Raw genomic sequence first — 19,176 nt, 5'->3', positions numbered from 1 at the left:
GAGTGACGTCTGACGTCATCGGCAGCCATATTGTTTCACCGATATTTTTATTTCATTGCGACATTTCACGAAGTACGCTTATAAAGGCAAAAAGGCAACATTTATTCATATACAAGGTATTTAAAGAAGGATTTACAGCACGCGCTGCGCATTATCTTTGGAAAGCTAAAGACTAGAGAATATTTTAAACCTTTACATTTTCGCTGATGTGCACAGCTGTTGCACATCAAATTACTGCTTAAGACCGTGGTTCAACACACTGTAGAGCACATTTACAACAGTTCTGTTTACTGTAGATACAACTGCATATATTGTATCATTGTACAGTATTTAAGTTTCTGTTTGCTTATTGACTATTCCTACTACAACATGCAATTTGATCCCCCATCTAAATTTCTCCAAAGTAAAGGAGATCCACCCATTCCTTGGAATAGGTGGAAAGAAGAGTTTCTAACATATTTAAAGGCAATTGATGGAGAAAGGATGGGAAATGAAAGAAAAAAAATATTTTTCTTCATTGTTTGGGGTCAGAAGGACAAGCCGTGTTTAGAAATTTACCTCCTGTTCCTGGGGATTCAGGTGTTTTCGATGAAGCTATGCTTCGTGTGGAAACACGTTTTAAACCTACAACAAGCATTGCCCTAAATCGTTATAAATTTTATACAAGGGCACAGAGAGACAATGAATCTTTTGATGATTTCCTAACAGGTTTGCGAGCTTTGGTAGTGTCATGTAATTTCGGAAATATGACTGATGAAATGATCAGAGATCAAATCATTGTTAATGTAAAAAACAAAAAAACTCAAGAGCAATTGTGGATTATGGGGAATCCAACCTTACAAGAAAGCATTTCCACGGCAAAGGCGTTTGAACAAAGCAATAAATGGATGAAAACCATAGGAGAAACTAATATAAAGGGCGGAAGGAATGATAAATCAACTGATGAAATATGTGCTATGAATACTTTTACAAAAAAATTTCCAAGCCATAAGAATTTTGGGAAAAATCGTGTTGTATGTTTTAGGTGTGGGAGTTACAGTCATGTGGCTTCTTTCAAATTCTGCCCTGCTATTGGAAAAGAGTGCAACAAGTGTGGAAGAATAGGGCATTTCTCTAAGGCTTGTAGAGATGAGAAGAGAAAGATTAATGACAAGAGTAACAGTTCAAATTTTAAGAAAAGTGAAGTTTCATGTGTGAAAGGAGATACTGATTCTGAAGTTATTTGTTGTCGTTGTGAACATATCAGTTGTGATGCGAGTCTTAAGGAAAGAGGGATTGTTGTTACGTTGGTGAATATTAGTGCACTAGGTGCTGACATATTGAATTCTCCTAAATGTTTGGTCAGTTTCATGGATGTCAAATTGGAATTAATGGCAGATTCCGGTTCTCCTTGGACAATTATAACGGAGGACTATTTCAATGAGAAGTATGGATCTAAATTGTCCACGGGAGATTTGTGTCCTCCAGATATAATTGCACGGGGTTTTAATGGTTACACAATAGATTTCATAGGTTATATTGCTTCTACAATTTACTTCAAAAATGAATCAGCATATATAAAGTTAAATGTGGCTATAAAAGGAATCAATGTTCTGGGGTGGAGAGATCAATGGAAGCTGAACATTGTTTTGAATCCTCGCAATAAGGATCCTGTAATGGTCTTACAAGAATGTTTTAATCAAATGGAGAATGTGAATGTTGTAGATGAGGACAGTAGGTGGAGATTATTAGCCGAAGAATTTCCTGATGTTTTTTCTGAAAAGCTAGGTAGATTAAAGGGTTTTACACACGTCATCAAACTCAAACAAGGTGCATCTCCCATTGTTCAAAAACTTAGGTCAGTACCACTTAATGCCAGAGAAGAGTTGAATGAAGCGTTAAAAGAGATGCTGAAGAATGATGTTATAGAAGAAATAGAATCATCAGAGTGGGTTTCGCCTGTTGTTTTAGCACGGAAACCAGACAAGTCTTTGAGGCTCTGTATTGATTTGAGAGCGTTGAATGCAAATATTGTTATAGATTGCCACCCACTGACTAATATAAATGAAATAGTGAGTATGCTGGATGGGGCAGTGGTATTTTCCACTTTGGATTTAAGATCTGCATAACACCAGGTGGTGTTGGCAGATGAATCACGGCACTTGACAGCATTTGTCACACCAGAAGGTCTTTTCCAGTTCAAACGTATGCCGTTCGGTTTAGCTTCGGCAGCCTCAGTTTTCCAAAGGTCAATGCATCATATTTTCAGGGACATGGGTGATTTTGTCAAATGTTTTCAAGACGACATTTTGATATTTTCTAAAAGTGATAACATTCATATGGAGCATCTCAGAAGGGTGTGTAAAGTTTTATGTGAGTTTGGCCTTACTATTAAGAGTAAAAAGTGTAAGTTGTTCCAAAAAACGATTGAGTATTTGGGACATACTGTATCTAGTGATGGTGTAGCTCCCAAGAAATCGTTGATTGATGCCATTTTGAAAGCACCAGCGCCAGATTGCAAGGATAAGTTGTTATCATTTTTAGGACTCTGTGAGTACTACAGTAAATTTATCAAGGATTTTGCTACTAAAGTGGAACCTTTGAGAGAGTTAACAAGAAAGAATGCGGAGTTTCTGTGGAGTAGTAGGTAACAAGATGTTTTTGAAGGTATAAAAGTTGATATGATTTCAGCACCCACACTTAAACCGTATTGTTTGAATAAACTGTGTGTACTGACTGTGGATGCTAGTTCTTACGGCCTGGGGTGTGTTTTATCTCAACGTTCAGGCAAAGAGGAGTGGAATGTTGCTTTCGCTTCGAGATCTCTAAATCTCACAGAGAGAAGATATGCAGTCATTGAAAAGGAGTTATTGGGATGTGTGTGGGGAGTGGAACATTTCCGTAACTATATTTGGGGAGCGAAATTTTTGATTAGAACAGATCATAAACCTTTGGTAGGTATTCTTTCACCTGGTGGATGTCTTACGGCAACGGCTCGCATCGCTAGGTTGATGTCACGTTTGCAAGAATATTGTTTTGACATAGAGTATGTACCAGGAAAACTTAATGTGACAGCAGATTGTTTATCCAGACTACCATGTGCCAGCGAGGCGAAAACTGATGATGAAGAAGTTGTGGTTAGTATAACTGAAACTGTATCAAAGGAATTTAGTATTATTTCTGAGGAGATGTGGAAAAAAGCATGAGTGAAGATGTTGTTTTGTGTCAAGTTAGAGATTACGTCAATTTGGGTTGGCCATCCAAAGGTTAAATCCAAGTTGAAGTAATGCCCTTTTTCAATGTTGCAGAGGAATTAGTTTTAGAAGGAGATCTGTTATTCAGGGGGGAAAAGTGTATTCCTCCTACTTCCATAAGGAACGTTATTTTGGAAATGAGTCATGAATGTCACATGGGTATGTCTTCAATGAAAAGAATAATTAGATCTAATTTTTGGTGGCCGGGGGTAGACAGGTTTGTAGATAAGTTTGTGAGAGAGTGCCCTGAGTGTATTGAGAGTGATAAGATGTGTAAGTGTGATCCTGCACCCTTAATACCAGTAAAATGGCCTGACCAACCATGGCAGAAATTAGGTATTGACGTTGCTGGTCCTTTTAATTTTTTATCTCAGGAGTGTAGATATGCTATTGTTGCTGTTGATTACCACTCCAAGTGGCCCGAAGTCAAGTTGGTACATCATCCCAACACTGATAGTGTTATTCTGTTTCTGAGGGAAATTTTTTCTCGAGAAGGTTTTCCTGAGTATGTCATTACAGATAATGGAGTGCAGTTTAAATCATTAGAGATGTTAGAGTTTTTGAAATGGTATGGCATAAAACATTGTACCACTGCATTATATGAACCACAAGGAAACGGACAAGTTGAAAGATATAACAGGGTTCTCAAACAAGATATACTATGGGCACGTGGTTTTGGGGGACTTTGGAAGGAGAAATTGAGAGAAAAGTTGTAATTGTATCGTATAACACCTCATTCCACTACAGAAGTGTCACCTTTCAGGTTGTTGAAAGGTAGAGATCCAGCATCCAAATTGTGTCCGTGGTGGTTTAAAAAAAACAGTGAGTGTCATAAATCAGATATAAACGTCAGTGATGTAGCTCGAAATGTGGAAATTAAGCAAGACAAGTGTAAGTGCAGATACAATCCCAATATGAAAGTCAAACAACCTACATTTATGGTTGGGGATTATGTAAGAATTCGTAAACCAGGTTATGTTTCCAAGGGTGAAGCAAAGTTTGGTAAACCGATGAAAATTATAAAGGTTTATCGCAACAGTGTTGTGACACAAGATGGTAAGGTGTGGAATGTCAGAAGAGTGTCTAAATGCACACCTTAATGACATATATATATTTGGACATCATTTTCCCTTCACTTCTGTTCTTATCTTATTTTCTTTAGGGGGAAAATGTGTTACATCCTATTGTATATTTCCCTTTTTATAAGTTATTCAGTTGTTGTAAGTATTTCCCTTTTAAGTAGAATGTATCTTTTGTCCTGGCACATGCACATCATCCTGTGATTCCATTTGGAATTGTAATGTTATGAAATGTGAGAAGTTAGAGAAATCTGTCTGGTGGATGAAGTACTGTGCTGCTGTTCATCATTAAACTTTTGGAAATAAACTGGATTTCTTCAAGATTACTACACCTTGGTTGTGTGGATTTTGCATATAAAGGTGTTATTGTAACCAGACTTCACTTGCGCCCACATGCTGGAGTAGAAGGTTCTCATGGAGACACCCCACTTGCCTACTTTTTGCTGTAATAGCCTTGCTGTCAAAGGCTACTTTAAATGAAAGTGTTACAGTGCACACCGAATTTATCGCTGGCTTTATCCTCATATTCATCTTGTCATCATTTTCAATTGATTAAGCGTGCAGCCTGGACAACAAGATCCACCCTGGTGTCCCGCACTTTATAACTACAAAAGAGGGAGCGAGATTTCACTCTAGTCCCGAGCACAGCTATGTCTGCAATTCAAAATGTATTGGCTGGTAGTCCATGTTTATGGCAAAAATAATTCAGAAGTACTCCAAGAACACTTCAAACGTCTCTTTTATTCTTATCCTCACACTTAAGATGCAGTGGCGTTTTACAACAGTTTCTCATGCTGCGGACATACCTATCCGGGCCTTATTTCCGAGCACGTGGAAAAAACAACCTACATCCTGAACTCTCATCTTGTAATACCCAATGCATTTCGTGCCTGGCTCGGCCCTTCGTCAGGGGTTCTCTATAAGTAAAAGAACATTAGTGTTAAATACATAATTTTCTGTGGCCCCATTCTCAAACAATGTTTTAAGGTATAGCGCATTAACTTGATTAACTGCCCAGTACAGCATTTTCCCTCTATCATCAATGGATGCCTAAACTAACCTTTATGATGTTAAATTTGATTTAGCAATGGATATTCACAGGTAACCACCCCTAGACACTTCGTTTATCATCTTTCCTCCCTCGCAGTGTAAAAAACCTCTCCCTCGCATCACAAAACACATTGGTTCCCCTCCTACCTGAACAATACTTAACGGTCAAATCTGCTTTACTCCAATCCTTTCTTGCAAAAACAGCCTGTATTTGAATATCAATTGCTAAATCAAATCATTGTTTGGGAATGGGACCACAGAAATTATGTATTTAACACTAATGTTCTTTTACTCATAGAGAACCCCTGATGAAGGGCAGAGCCAGGCCCGCAATGCATTGGGTATTACAAGATGAGAGTTCAGGATGTAGGTTGTTTTTTCTACGTGATCGGAAATAAGGCCCGGATAGGTATGTCCGCAGCATGAGAAACTGTTGTAAAACGCCACTGCATCTTACGTGTGAGGATAAGAATAAAAGAAACGTTTGAAGTGTTCTTGGAGTACTTCTGAATTATTTTTGCCATAAACATGGATTACCAGCCAATACATTTTGAATTACAGACATAGCTGTGCTTGGGACTGGAGTGAAATCTCGCTCCCTCTTTTGTAGTTATAAAGTACCGGACACCAGGAAGGATCTTGTTGTCCAGGCTGCACGCTTAATCAATTGAAAATGATGACAAGATGAATATGAGGATAACGCCAGCGATAAATTCGGTGTGCACTGTAACACTTTCATTTGTAACTTGTTCTGCCCTATTTACAAGCTGCACCCGGAGTCAAACGGTATGAAAAGTTCAACAAGCACACACGTAGGAAACGACACCCTGAGGAACAGATTAAAGAACTGTGGTTATATTATTTTCGGAACATACATTAATGTGGCTTACGAACTTTGAGAAATTATTAAGGACTCAACTCCACGTGTCATTAATACAGAAATTGCCTTTGTTACATCATCAGCATTATGTAACATCAGAGGGAGTGCAGAATATTCTAATGTTATTGCTTAATGAATAATGTGACAAATTCTTGATGTGTACAGGTGGCAGGGTCTATATCATGTTTACAAAGCAATAAGCTCCACCAATGTATGATGGGCATAGTAGTTTTTTGATTAATATCATGAATGCGGGACAAACACGATTGGTTGAGTGTGAAGGGTGGAGTTATGTCTAGGGTGAGGATAATTGAATACGGGCTGTTTTTGCAAGAAAGGATTGGAGTAACGCAGATTTGGCCATTAAGTATTGTTCAGGTACGAGGGGAACCAATGCGTTTTGTGATGCGAGGGAGAGGTTTTTTACACTGCGAGGGAGGAAAGATGATAAACAAAGTGTCTAGGGGTGGTTACCTGTGAATATCAATTGCAAAATCAAATTTAACATCATAAAGGTTAGTTTAGGCATCCATTGATGATAGAGGGAAAATGCTGTACTGGGCAGTTAATCAAGTTAATGCGCCATACCTTAAAACATTGTTTGGGAATGGGGCCACAGAAAATTATGTATTTAACACTAATGTTCTTTTACTCATAGAGAACCCCTGACGAAGGGCCAAGCCAGGCCCGAAATGCATTGGGTATTACAAGCTGAGAGTTCAGGATGTAGGTTGTTTTTTCTACGTGCTCGGGAATAAGGCCCGGATAGGCATGTCCGCAGCATGAGAAACTGTTGTAAAACGCCACTGTATCTTACGTGTGAGGATAAGAATAAAAGAAACGTTTATAGTGTTCTTGGAGTACTTCTGAATTATTTTTGCCATAAACATGGATTACCAGCCAATACATTTTGAATTGCAGACATAGATGTGCTCGGACTGGAGTGAAATCTCGCTCCCTCTTTTGTAGTTATAAAGGCTGCTTTAAAGCACATAAAACATGTGTGTAGTTTTCTCTGATTTGTATGTATTCTATGAATTATTAAGTTAGTTAACGACTGCCCCACAGTCGGACATAAATCTTGTCTGGAATCAAGGCAGAATCTTTAAAGCAGTGGCAATGATTTCTTATATCAACAGAGTGGTGCAAAAAATTATAGTCAATGTCGAGAAGTGCGATCAGGCTATAATTGGCATGATTTGATTTGGAGACTTTTCTGTGAATGCTTCCCATGAAACAGAGATGATGCCACTGGCAGCACAGGCAGCGAACAGAATGCTCATCAAGTATACTCAGTAGTGTGCAAAGGATTTTAATATAGCGGTTGGGAGGACTTTAGGCCCAGGTCCACCGTGGGCTCTTCTTCATTTTTCAACATTGACCACCTTGTCCAGGGTAGGCCAAAGTGTCTGCGGTGATGGTGGCTAACAATAGGTGGCAGGTAGGGCTGATGCTGGTTAACATTCCAGGCTTGGTCATAAGGTTGTGTCATCATGGGGGAGAATATCACAGCCTAAACTTGAATTCATGTCATTGTAGATGTACAGGGAATTGACATAGGAGATTCTGGCACGGGCACTTACGTTATAGGCCACCTTGAGATAAATGCCATAATTTATAATTAGGGCTCCCAGTTTGATGGTATTTATTTTTTTGCAATTTCCGTCTGTATTTATCCCTATTTGTTTTTTCTCAATTTTATCTGTATTTATCCATATTTATTTTGGGTTTTGTGGAAAAATTAAGCTGAAATTAGTATATTTCCATATTTATTTAACCAATAAATATGCACTCATGCATGAATGTCTGCCAGGTTTCAGTGCTGTGAAAACCTACAGAAGATAAATCAGTGCAATTATTAACCATGGGTTGAGCAGGCGTAGTGCCACTATGCGGAGTTCCACGGAGTTATGAAAAAAACGCAGTGGAACTCCGCTCCACCATCCGCCTTTACAGAAGCAGGGCCCGGGCCCCTGGGTGCTGGAGCCCAGGTCCTGTGGCCAGCCGAGGGTCCGTGCTCCCGCAGGTGGGAGAACGTTTTCAAAAAGTTGCCTGTGACTCTTGGCGGTGGATTACTCGGCTCGCGCATCAATGAAGAGTGCAGCTAGCTGCGAGAATTAGTGTGAATTGCAGGACACATTGATCGACACTTCGAACGCACCTTGCGTAAGCATGGGCGGATTTTGCGGATCCACGATTCACGAATTTGCGGATTCACGGATCGTGGATCCGCAAAATCCGCGGATTTTGCGGATCGGCGGATTTGGGGGCGGGGCTTCCTCGAGTGTGTGGGCGGGGCCAAACGGACGGGGCTTCCATGCGAGCGCACATGCCTCTTGTGTATACAAAAGGTCAGAGACCGATCAGAGCAGCAGATTAAGAGACAGAAGCCCCTGGTCACAGGAAAGGCACGGGGATTGCGCTCGTGAAAGTCAAAGATGCAAATGCCTCTGGCCAGCATCACGATTTTTTTTGGCCTGATGAATGAGTCACTGCATTTGCGCTTCAACTAGTTCCAGCGACCAAGTGTGTGTTGCTATGCAATCGCGCCGAAGTGCGCAGGGGTCCCTTGATTGAAATGTCCATCATAGTGGGTAAATGGCGGGAAGACGGTGCACACCTCGAGTGTGTGGGCGGGGCCAAACGGACGGGGCTTCCATGCGAGCGCACAAGGCACACCTGCCCAGCCCCCACAACGCTCACGATTATTTTTTGGCTGATGAATGAGTCACTGAAATTAAGCTGCAACTAGGGCACATGCGTCGTGCCAGAATGAACCCTGCCCTTCAGACACCATGTAAATAATTTACGATGGCGCCGGCAAGCTGCCAGCGCCATCCTGCAAAAGTTACTTAATTAGCTTCAACAGGAAGCTCCAACTGATAAAATAAAGCAGGCGCTCGAGCCCCTGCTTTATCTTATCTGTTAGAGCTTCCTGTCGAAGCTAATTAAGTAACCATTTGAGGATGGCGCTGGCAGCTTGCCGGCGCCATCGTAAATTATGCAGGCTTGAACTTTTGACCGCAAAATCCGCTCCGATCGCGGATTGCGGATTCTCGGTAAATCCGCGAGAGTTCGCGGATCGCGGATTTACCGAAAATCCGCAAAATCCGCGATCGGAGCGGATTTTGCGCTCATGCTTAAGTCCTTGCGGCCCCAGGTTCCTCCTGGGGCTACGCCTGTCTGAGGGTCGCTCGATCATCAATCTCACCGGGGCTGCCCCGGTATGTGGCTGGGGCCGTCGCAGGGTTAGCTCTGCTTCCCTTCGTCCCCCCACAAGGTCCTGTTGCAGAGGTACGCCACCGGCACACCTCCCCGCCACGGGGCCAAGGACCGGTCCGCTCCGTGCGCCTGGCTGCATGCCGTGCGTGGCTGTCTGTGGTGTCCCACCAGCTGCCCTTGCTCACGAGCCTCGGGCGCCCGCCTCCACGGCCGGCTTCCCAGGGAGGGCAAACCCCCTCCAGATCTAATCTGGGAAAAGAGGGCGGGACCCTTTGGTGTTTTTCCGACTATGAAAACATATTACTAAGCAGAGGAAAAGAAACTAACCAGGATTTCCCCAGTAACGGCGAGCGTAGAGGGAAGAGCCCAGCGGCAAATCCCCGCCCGGCCGCGGATGCGGGAAATGTGGCGAATAGAAGACCGACTCCCCGGCGTCACTCAGGGGGCCAAAGTCCTTCTGATCAAGGCTCACCCCGCGGATGGTGTTAGGCTGGTAGTGGCCCCCGGCACCCTGAATCTGATCTTCTCTGAGTTGGGTTGCTTGGGAATGCAGCCCAAAGCGGGTGGCAAAATCCATCTAGGGCTAAATACAGACATGAGACCGATAGCCAATGAGTACCGTAAGGGAAAGTTGAAAAGACCTTTAAAGAGAGAGTTCAAGAGGGCGTGAAATAGTCAAGAGGTAAATGGGTGGGGTCATTGCAGTCCGCCCAGAGGATTTAACACGACGGGAAGGTCGATGGCACGGGATTCTGGATCGCCTCTGCGGGACCGGCGTACTGACCCTACCCGGCCCTGCAGGGCACATTTCCTCTACGGCGGTGCGCCACGATCGACTCTGAGTCGACTGGGAAGGCTTCGGAGTGGCATGTGGCCCTCGCTCCAGCGAAGGGTGTTATAGCCCCCCTGGCAGCAGCTTCACGGTGTCCGCGAAGCAGAGGGAGATTCGACCACTTCCGCACCCTCCCGGGTCCTCGCTCCCGGTCGCCCCTCGGGGCGTGCCGGGGCGGGGAAGGAGGGACGCAGACTCGGTGCGTCTGTCGACTGGGGCAGACTGTGCTCTGTGTGCCCCGACTGCATCGCGCCCGTGGTCAGGGAGGCCCACACCGGGCACCAGAGGTCTGCGGTGATGTCGGTTACCCACACTACCAGACTTAAAACACGGATGTAGGAGTCTAACACGTGCATGCACGAGTCGGAGGGCCGAGCGAATCCCTGTGGTGCAATGAAGGTGAGGGCTGGCGCGCGCCTGTTGAGGTGGGATCCTGCTGCGCTTCCAGCGGCGGGCACACCACCGGCCCGTCTCGCCCGCTCCATTAGGGATGTGGTGCATGAGCGTGCGTGATAGGAACCGAAAGATGGTGAACTGTGCCTGGGCAGGGCAAAGCCAGAGGAAACCCTGGTGGCCGTCTGTAGCGGTCCTGACGTGCAAATCGATAGTCCGACCTGGGTATATGGACGAAAGACTAATCCAACCATCAAGTAGCTGGTTCCCTCCGAAGTTTCCCTCAGGATAGCTGGCTCTGGGAGCCCCCAGTTTTATCTGGTAAATTGAATGATTAGAGGTCTTAGGGTCGAAACGATCTCAACCTATTCTCATACTTTAAATGGGTAAGAAGCCCGGCTCGCTAGCATGAAATGAGAGTGCCTAGTGGGCCACTTTTGATAAGCAGAACTGGCACTGCGTGATGAACCGTACTCCAGGTTAAGGCACCAGATGCCAACGCTCATCAGACAACAGAAAAGGTGTTGGTTGATACAGAAAGCAGGACAGTGGCCATGGAAGTCAGAATCCGCTAAGGAGTGTGTAACATCTCAGCTGCCAATTAACTAGCCCTGAAAATGGATGTCGCTGGAGCGTCGAGCCCATGCCCGTCTGTTGCCGCGCGGAGAGCCGCCGGGGTTAAGCAGCGAAGAGTAGGAGGGCCGCTGCAGTGCGCACGGAAGCCCAGGGCAAGGGCCCAGGTGGAGCCGCCGCAGGTGCAGATCTTGGTGGTAGTAGCAAATATTCAAACAGGAACTTTGAAGGCCAAAGTGGAGAAGGGTTCCATGTGAACAGCAGTTAAACATGAGTCAGTTGGTCCTAAGAGATGGGCGAGCGCCATTCGGAAGGGACGCGTGATGGCCTCCTTTGCCCTCAGTATATCGAAAGGGAGTTGGTTCAGATCCCCGAACCCAGAGTGGCGGAGACGGGCGCCCTCGCGGCGTCCAGTGAGGTAACGCAAACGATCCCGGAGAAGCAGGCTGGAGCCCCAGGAAGAGTTCCCTTTTCTTTGTGAAGGGCATGGCACCCGGGAATGGGTTCGCCCCGAGAGAGGGGTCCGAGCCTTGGAAAGCGGTGCCATTCCGCCGGCGCCCGGTGAATTTTTGCTGGTCCTTGAAAATCCAGGGGAGATAGAGTAAATATTGCGCCAGGCCAAACCCATATCCGCAACAGATCTCCAAGGTGAACACCCTCTGGCATGTTGGAATAATATAGGTAAGGGAAGTCGTCAAGTCAGATCCGTAACTTCGGGCTAAGGATTGGCTCTAAGGGCTGGGTCGGTCGGGCTGGGGAGCGAAGCAGGGCTGGATGAGGCGTCGCCCTCAGGGGCGGCGACGACTTCGGACGCAAACAGGGCCCTTCCTGTGGATCACCCCAGCTGCGGTGGTCACGTCTCCCTGTGCCCCCTCTTCGGGGGCCCGGCCCGGCATTCTGCCTCAGACGGTGCCTAGCAGCTGACTTAGAACTGGTGTGGACCAGTGGAATCCGACTGCTTAATTAAAACAAAGCATCGCAAAGGCCCGAGGCTGGTGTTGACGCGATGTGATTTCTAACTAGGATTCTCTTAAGGTAACCAAATGCCTCATCATCTAATTAGTGACGAGCATGAATGGATGAACAAGATTCCCACTGTCCCAACCTACTATCTAGTGAAACCACAGCCAAGAGAGCGGACTTGTCAGAATCAGCGGGGAAAGAAACTCTGTTGAGCTTGACTCTAGTCTGCCACTGTGAAGTGTTATGAGAGGTGTAGGATAAGTGGGAGGCCCTTGGGCCGCCGGTGAAATACCACTACTCATCGTTTTTTCATTTACCCGGTGAGGCGGGAGGCGAGCCCCGTGGGGCTCTCGCATCTGGTTCCAAGTGCCCAGCGCCCGCTGGGCGTGACGCGCTTCGGGGACAGTTGCAGGTGGGGAGTTTGACTGGGGAGGTACACCTGTCAAACAATAACGCAGGTGTCCTTAGGCGAGCTCAGGGAGGACAGAAACATCCACCGGAAAAGAAGGGCAAAAGCTCAATTGATCTCGATTTTCAGTATGAATACAGATCGTGAAAGCGGGGCCTCACAATCCTTCTGACGTTTTGGGTTTCAAGCAGGAGGTGTCGGAAAAGTTACCACAGGTATAACTGGCTTGTGGCAGCCAAAGCGTTCATAGTGACGTTGCTTTTTGATCCCTAGATGTTGGCTCTTCCTATCATTGTGAAGCAGAATTCATCAAACGGTGGATTGCTCACCCACTAATAAGGGAATGTGAGCTGGGTTTAGACCGTCGTGAGACAGGTTAGTTTTACCCTACTGATGATGTGTTGTTGCAATAGGAATCTTGCTCAGTGCGAGAGGAACCACAGGTTTTAACATTTGGTGTATGTGCTTGGCTGAGGAGCCAATAGGGCGAAGCTACCATCTGTGGGATTATGACTGAACGCCTCTAAGTAAGAATCCCCCCTAAACCGTAATGATACCGCAGTGCTATGGTGCCTCGTTTGGCCTGGGATAGCCGGACTCTTTCGGGGGGTCGGTGCGTAGAGCCGCTCACTTCGGGAGCCGAGTGCAGACAGAAGGGGGCCGCCTCCATTGCCCTTAGTGCACCGCATGTTTGTGGGGCACCAGGTACTAAATCATTCACCCGATTCTGGGTCAGGGTTTCATAAGTAGCAGAGCAGCTACCTCGCTGCGATCTACTGAAAGTCATCCTCTAAGCCAAGCTTTTGTATCTCTGTGCGTGGGCACCCGCGCTTGCCCTCCTCCACCACACCCTGGGGTGTGTCCCTCTGCCGCCGGGAGGGACGCAAAGGGGGGGACGTGGTCTGCAAGATGCTGCGTCCACCACATGCCCTCCAGCAGAGGTGCCTCCCCTTCCCGTCCCTGCCCCACTGGGGTGCGGGGACAGGGCCACCATCCCTTGCGGGTCAGCAGGGTGACCAGATGGCCAGGGCCGGCCGGGGCCCCCACTTTCCTACTGCACCCATGCAAGTCGAGCAGGGAGGCGAGCAGCCCCGTGGAAGGAGCCTCCCTAGCAGTGGCCTCAGAGCACCTGGCCACCCTCACCGTCGGATTGCAAGAGCGACTGGGTCCAGCTGTCACAGGCCATCTGGGCGCTGGGTCGTCCTGGGCCATCTGGCTGCGCGACTAGATGGTCCAGCGGGCTGAGTGACCACATGGCCCTGCAGGCCGGGCAACAAGATGGCCCTGCGGGCTGGCTGAATATAGCTTTTCTCTTTCCCCATGGTTCTGTAAGCCCCTACAACGTAGGGGCTTAATAGTCGAGGAAAATGGGCTCCCCGGGCAGGCCGGTGTGGGGAGAGGACATGCCCTGGGCTTAACCCCCCTTGGCTCCTGCCCCCAAGCTCCAGGAAGGTGGAAGGCACACCCGCCTGAGTCAGCATCCCGATGCCCAAGGGTCTGGGTGAGGGAGGTGACAGTCAGTAGCCAGGGCAGGGCGGCTGCAGAGTGGGGAGGCCTGCCTAGTTCCCCGCTGTCTTCGAGGCAAAGAGCGGCAAGAGGCCTGCCCTGCGTGAAAGGGGGGCCGAGCCGGAGTTGGAGCCCGTGGAACGTTTGGAGAAGCCCTGAAAAGGGGACGCCTGGGCCCGGTCTGGGATGGCTGCGACTTGCGGATGTCCCACGCTGCCCAGGGGGATCCACCGGGGCCCAGGGAGGCTCTCCCTGGCCTTGCTGGGTATGGTAGCAGGCACTGGGCCCGGTGCTTGAGCTCCCTCCGGCGGGCCCTGGGGTGCGGGAGCCCCACCGGTCCTTCAAGCCAGCCGAGGGTCCGGGTGCTGGGATTGGGGTCCATGGAGGCCTGGGGAGGCTATCCCCTGCCTGGCTGGGTTCGGAAGCAGCCCTGATCTCTTGACTGGGTGAGAGTATTCTGCTTAATTCAGAGACTCTGTCCATCACCACCCCTTGTTGAAAATATTTTTGTCCACCCTAAGCGTGGAAGGGTATACTCAGATGTGAGTCCCTTGCTCATTGCACCATCAGGATTCAAGCAAGCCGGGCCGAAGACGGCTGTAATGCCAGAAACCGGTCCCCGGAAGCTTGTTTCCTTCCCAGTGTAAGAATTGGCTTTTGTAGTCTGGTCTGCCCTGTTCCCATGATGCACTGGGCCAGGGACAGACTAATTTGCATACAGCCAGGTTCTGAAACTGGGATGGTGCAATGAGCTAAAAAACGGTGTTGGATCTAGCCCTGATCTCTTGACTGGGTGAGAGTATTCTGCTTAATTCAGAGACTCTGTCCATCACCACCCCTTGTTGTAAATATTTTTGTCCACCCTAAGCGTGGAAGGGTATACTCAGATGTGAGTCCCTTGCTCATTGCACCATCAGGATTCAAGCAAGCCGGGCCGAAGACGGCTGTAATGCCAGAAACCGGTCCCCGGAAGCTTGTTTCCTTCCCAGTGTAAGAATTGGCTTTTGTAGTCTGGTCTGCCCTGTTCCCATGATGCACTGGGCCAGGGACAGACTAATTTGCATACAGCCAGGTTCTGAAACTGGGATGGTGCAATGAGCTAAAAAACGGTGTTGGATCTAGCCCTGATCTCTTGACTGGGTGAGAGTATTCTGCTTAATTCAGAGACTCTGTCCATCACCACCCCTTGTTGTAAATATATATATATATGGGTTCGGAAGCAGGGCCCAGCGCTTGAGCTCCGTCCGGTGGGCCACGGGGTATGGGAGGCCCCTGTCCTGCAAGCCAGCCGAGGGTCCAAGCGCTAGGGAGGGGTGGGGAGGCTCACCCCGGCCTTGCTAGGGTTTGGAAGCTGGGACCGGGCCCGGAGTGGAGTAGGAGTTTTGCTCTATACTTCGCGTTTTCAGCAGAGTGGAGAGTAGGCAAATCTCCACACACTCCGCTGGTGGAGTGGAATTCTCTGCCCACCCCTAGCAATTATATGAAAATATGCAAATTTCAGTATCAATCTTGTGCATATCTACTGCTGTTTAAGCCTCTTTACTAACATTCCTTTTTTTTGTAACCCCCTTATCTATCAATCCACACATCTATTGGCCTGGCAGTCATGTCAGACCGTATTTAGAATTACTCTTAGAGCTTCCCAATTTCCATTTTTATCCACATTTATAAATTAATACCGACAAGAAAATGACTATTTTCTGTCTGTATTTATCTGTCCAAACCAGTAAAAACAGAAATCAGGGAGCCTTATTTATAATGCTCCCAGAACATCTTAATATTGTGAAAAGAACAAACTTCAAAAAGACTGCTTCACTGTAGTTTTGGCAGCTGCTCCTGATGTTTCTCAGACTGATTTCTTGTAACTGTTCCATAGTTTTCTAGTTGCTTCACTGAGCATTTATCATGGTGTTTGAACTGGCTTGCCCCATTGCACGAGATAGGTTTTAGTTCAGTTCAAGGAAATATCATGAGTTTATTTGCCTCGAAGTTTGTATTCGGGGTTTTAATGATAGATCACACAGGTGTGAGTCATTTAGCTATCCCCAAATTCTGGTTCCAGGAAGGTTTTACTTTGGACAAATACTTTGTCCTCTGGAATGTTCCAATAGCTATCTTCCTCTCAGAAACCATTACTTGGTGGCTATTCCATCAAACTGTGATTAAAATCCACTGCGATTAGTATGTTTAGTTAGTTTTTGCAGTGATGTTAGTTTTCTAGTTTGAATCCTGGGTGAGGATATGTGTTTTGTATTAATGGTTGCGAGCAGTATAGAATCTTGGAGTTAAATGTGAGAGTGATTCCCAGAATCCATGGTGTGTCAGTGTCTAAGTTTACAATTTTCAGTAGCTCGTTTGTGGAAACAAAGATGCTCAGACTGCTGGTGACCCTGCTCTTAGATGTTGATTTTGAGGGTGGGTTGGAGAAGGTTTCACAGAGAGTCTGAAATGGCTCATGTAAGCACCAACTTTATTTACACAAATAATGTTGAATGTTAAAATGAAGTTCACAGCATCTTTGCTAATCTATAGGGTTTCCCAGAAGTCGACATTCCAAAAGCAGAATTTTATGTTTTCGCTTGATTTGTGTTTTAAACAGTCACTGTATTTATTGGATGCCTTCTTAGGTCCACTAATGTAGCATTTGGCCAATCAACAGATTTTTTTTGTTGGTGCTGTTATGGCAGGTCACAGACAAATCAGTCAGCTTTGTATCACTTGCTTGCTGTCTGAATGTAAAGGTTCTTAAACAAACTTGGAGTTTGGTTACCACTATGTCCTCCCTCTGGGCAGTAAAGCTGTTTTCTGGTCAAGCTGCCCCTTCCATAAGCTATGGATGGTTGGCTGGTGGGTTAGTGGCAGGCGGCATTAATATTAGAGGTTAGCAGCCTGGTGATCAGCTGGTGACAGAGACCCTATTTTGTGAGCAAGCACTTGTGTATCGTGATGAGTGCTCAGACAGGAGGATCTGCAGTTTGTGGTGCTGATTATAACATGGTCACTGGCTAACTGTTGTTCATAGGAGACTTCTGTGATTAGTACTTTTAAAAGGCCTGTACTCTTCACTTGGTATGGGAGTAATAGGGATAATGGATTGCAGCGTTGGCAGCTCACTTGTTGCCTACTGCTCTTTTCACCCACTTTGTAACTAGTGCTCATAAGTGTTGTCAATGGCTCGTTCAAGTCACTCAATGAGGCTACTTCCTTATGGTCAGAACCTTGGAATAATGCAGGTGGCAGATGCTCATCCCTTTGTGAGCTCTCAGAAATATTTTAGTTGTTGGGGTGTGTTGAAAGCACTTGTAAATGAGCTAAGCAGAGGTTTAATAATGTCAACTATGATCTTGTGAGGGGAGCTCCAGGTGTATTGCTGCTGTTACTGAAGTAACCTTGGGTTCTGTGTTGGAAACCCGAGTGTTGGCAGAGTGGGGCACATTTCAACGTACTTACCATGGCCTGAAAATAGAGTTCATATTTGTGTTCTGTTGGGTGCTTACAAATGCGCCAATTTTGTTAGCAGATAGGCCTTCTTGCTTATGTAACTTCCTGAGCTGTTTTTACGGTTTTGAAATCAGTTGGCGGTTTGGTCGTAGACTCTGGTCCGCTCACTAAAGGGGAGACAAATGTTTTGTGCAGAGATTTGGGGGGTCGGGCTCAGTTCAGTAGTTTTCTGCAACTGTTGACATCACTGGAGGGTGACACACCGCTGTGCATACAGTTAATACTCAGGTGTCTGAGCACGATGGGCTGTGGGCCACATTTTGTCTTAGATCACACACCATTATTTGTGGGATGCTCATCACATTTGATATTCTGTCTAAGGTGGATGAGCAGGAGCAAGAGGCATTTTTTGTTTCTGCTTATGCCAAGAGGAGATGGGACTTTAGCTTACACGTCCACACAAGCCAATCATTAACAGGGATGTTTTCCATGTTGTTCATTAGGCCAACTTGTTTCTCGATTCCTAGTGTTGAGAGTTTTTAAATTCCAGAGATCATGGTTAAATGCACTTGATATAGCACATTGTCTCATTATATGTGTACAACAAAGTATATTTAATAGACCCTATACATTCTGTTCAACTCCTCTCAGAACCGGAGAAATGTGGAAAAATATCTGGGTTAAAAACAAACTGAGGTAAATCCAAACTATTTCCATTGGGTAGATTCAAAGGGCGGAGAGTTATTTTCTCACAAATATGGGGATAATCTGTGACACCAAAAATGTTACATACCTAGAATACAGGTCACAAATGAGAGGTAACCAAGTACACAATTAATATGGGGAGGGCGTTGACCGAGCTAAAGCATTTAATGGAAGTTTGGAAGACATTACCATTATTGGTTATAGCAGGGTTCTCCAATGTCTGATTTGGAGGGCAGTATCCATATAAGATTATTGAGATAACTACATTTATCTAACTGTGGATATTCTAAAAATCTGGCATGGATTCAGTCCTCCGGGAACGACAAGGGAGAACCCTGGATTATAGGAACAATGTAGCTAACCAACATGGTCTTCGTCCCATAGTACCAGGCATAAAAGCTTAAAAAGGGTGAGATTTCTTATAGGCAGCTAGTGTAAAGATCTCAATGTGAGTTCAGAAGGAGAGCGAGAGGGTGGGTTGCAAACCAACCATGCTGCTGTTTTATGTATCACCTGGAGCTTGGAAAAAAGACCCTAATTCATTGCAACCATTAGCGAATTTCCATTATCAAGGTGACTCACAATAAGTGCCTGGGTAAATGATTTCCTGCCCTGCAAAGGTAGCCACTATAAAGCTTTTCTGATCATATGCATCAGGCCGAAGCATATTTCAGATATTGAATTCACATGTTCTTTCATGGACAGGTTTTCGTCAATTAGAATGGCTAGATTTTTTACAGCTTTTTTTATAATGGGAATAGTCCCCAGTTCCCTTAGGCCACCAGTCGCTGGACCAAAAGGAATGAACGAGCTTTCTCGAAAAGCATGATATTTCTCTTCCCAGGGTTTATTTGAAGATAGTTGGTGGACACCCATGCAGCAATCTTAGT

General features: G+C 46.1%; 2 long non-coding RNA genes, 1 other non-coding gene and 1 pseudogene across 3 annotated transcripts in view; 2 read left to right on the top strand and 2 right to left on the bottom strand.

Annotated features, from left to right (window-relative positions):
- LOC144817732 (uncharacterized) overlaps window positions 1–19,176 on the bottom strand; it is a 1,017,752-nt gene that overhangs the window by 884,173 nt on the left and 114,403 nt on the right. The window lies entirely within an intron of this gene.
- The window catches only part of LOC144817733 (uncharacterized), a 111,597-nt gene that overhangs the window by 90,878 nt on the left and 1,543 nt on the right, over window positions 1–19,176 (bottom strand). The gene's annotated exons all lie outside the window — the stretch shown is intronic.
- Window positions 8,299–8,428, top strand: LOC144820920 (5.8S ribosomal RNA; annotated as a pseudogene).
- LOC144820765 (28S ribosomal RNA) lies at window positions 9,731–13,441 on the top strand. Its single transcript, XR_013607970.1, has one exon. It is a non-coding gene; the product is annotated as a 28S ribosomal RNA (ribosomal RNA).

The sequence above is a fragment of the Lissotriton helveticus genome, chromosome 2_1 (assembly GCF_964261635.1).
Source record: "Lissotriton helveticus chromosome 2_1, aLisHel1.1, whole genome shotgun sequence".
NCBI classification, from domain to species: domain Eukaryota; kingdom Metazoa; phylum Chordata; class Amphibia; order Caudata; family Salamandridae; genus Lissotriton; species Lissotriton helveticus.
This window is presented reverse-complemented; position numbering and strand designations above follow the sequence as displayed.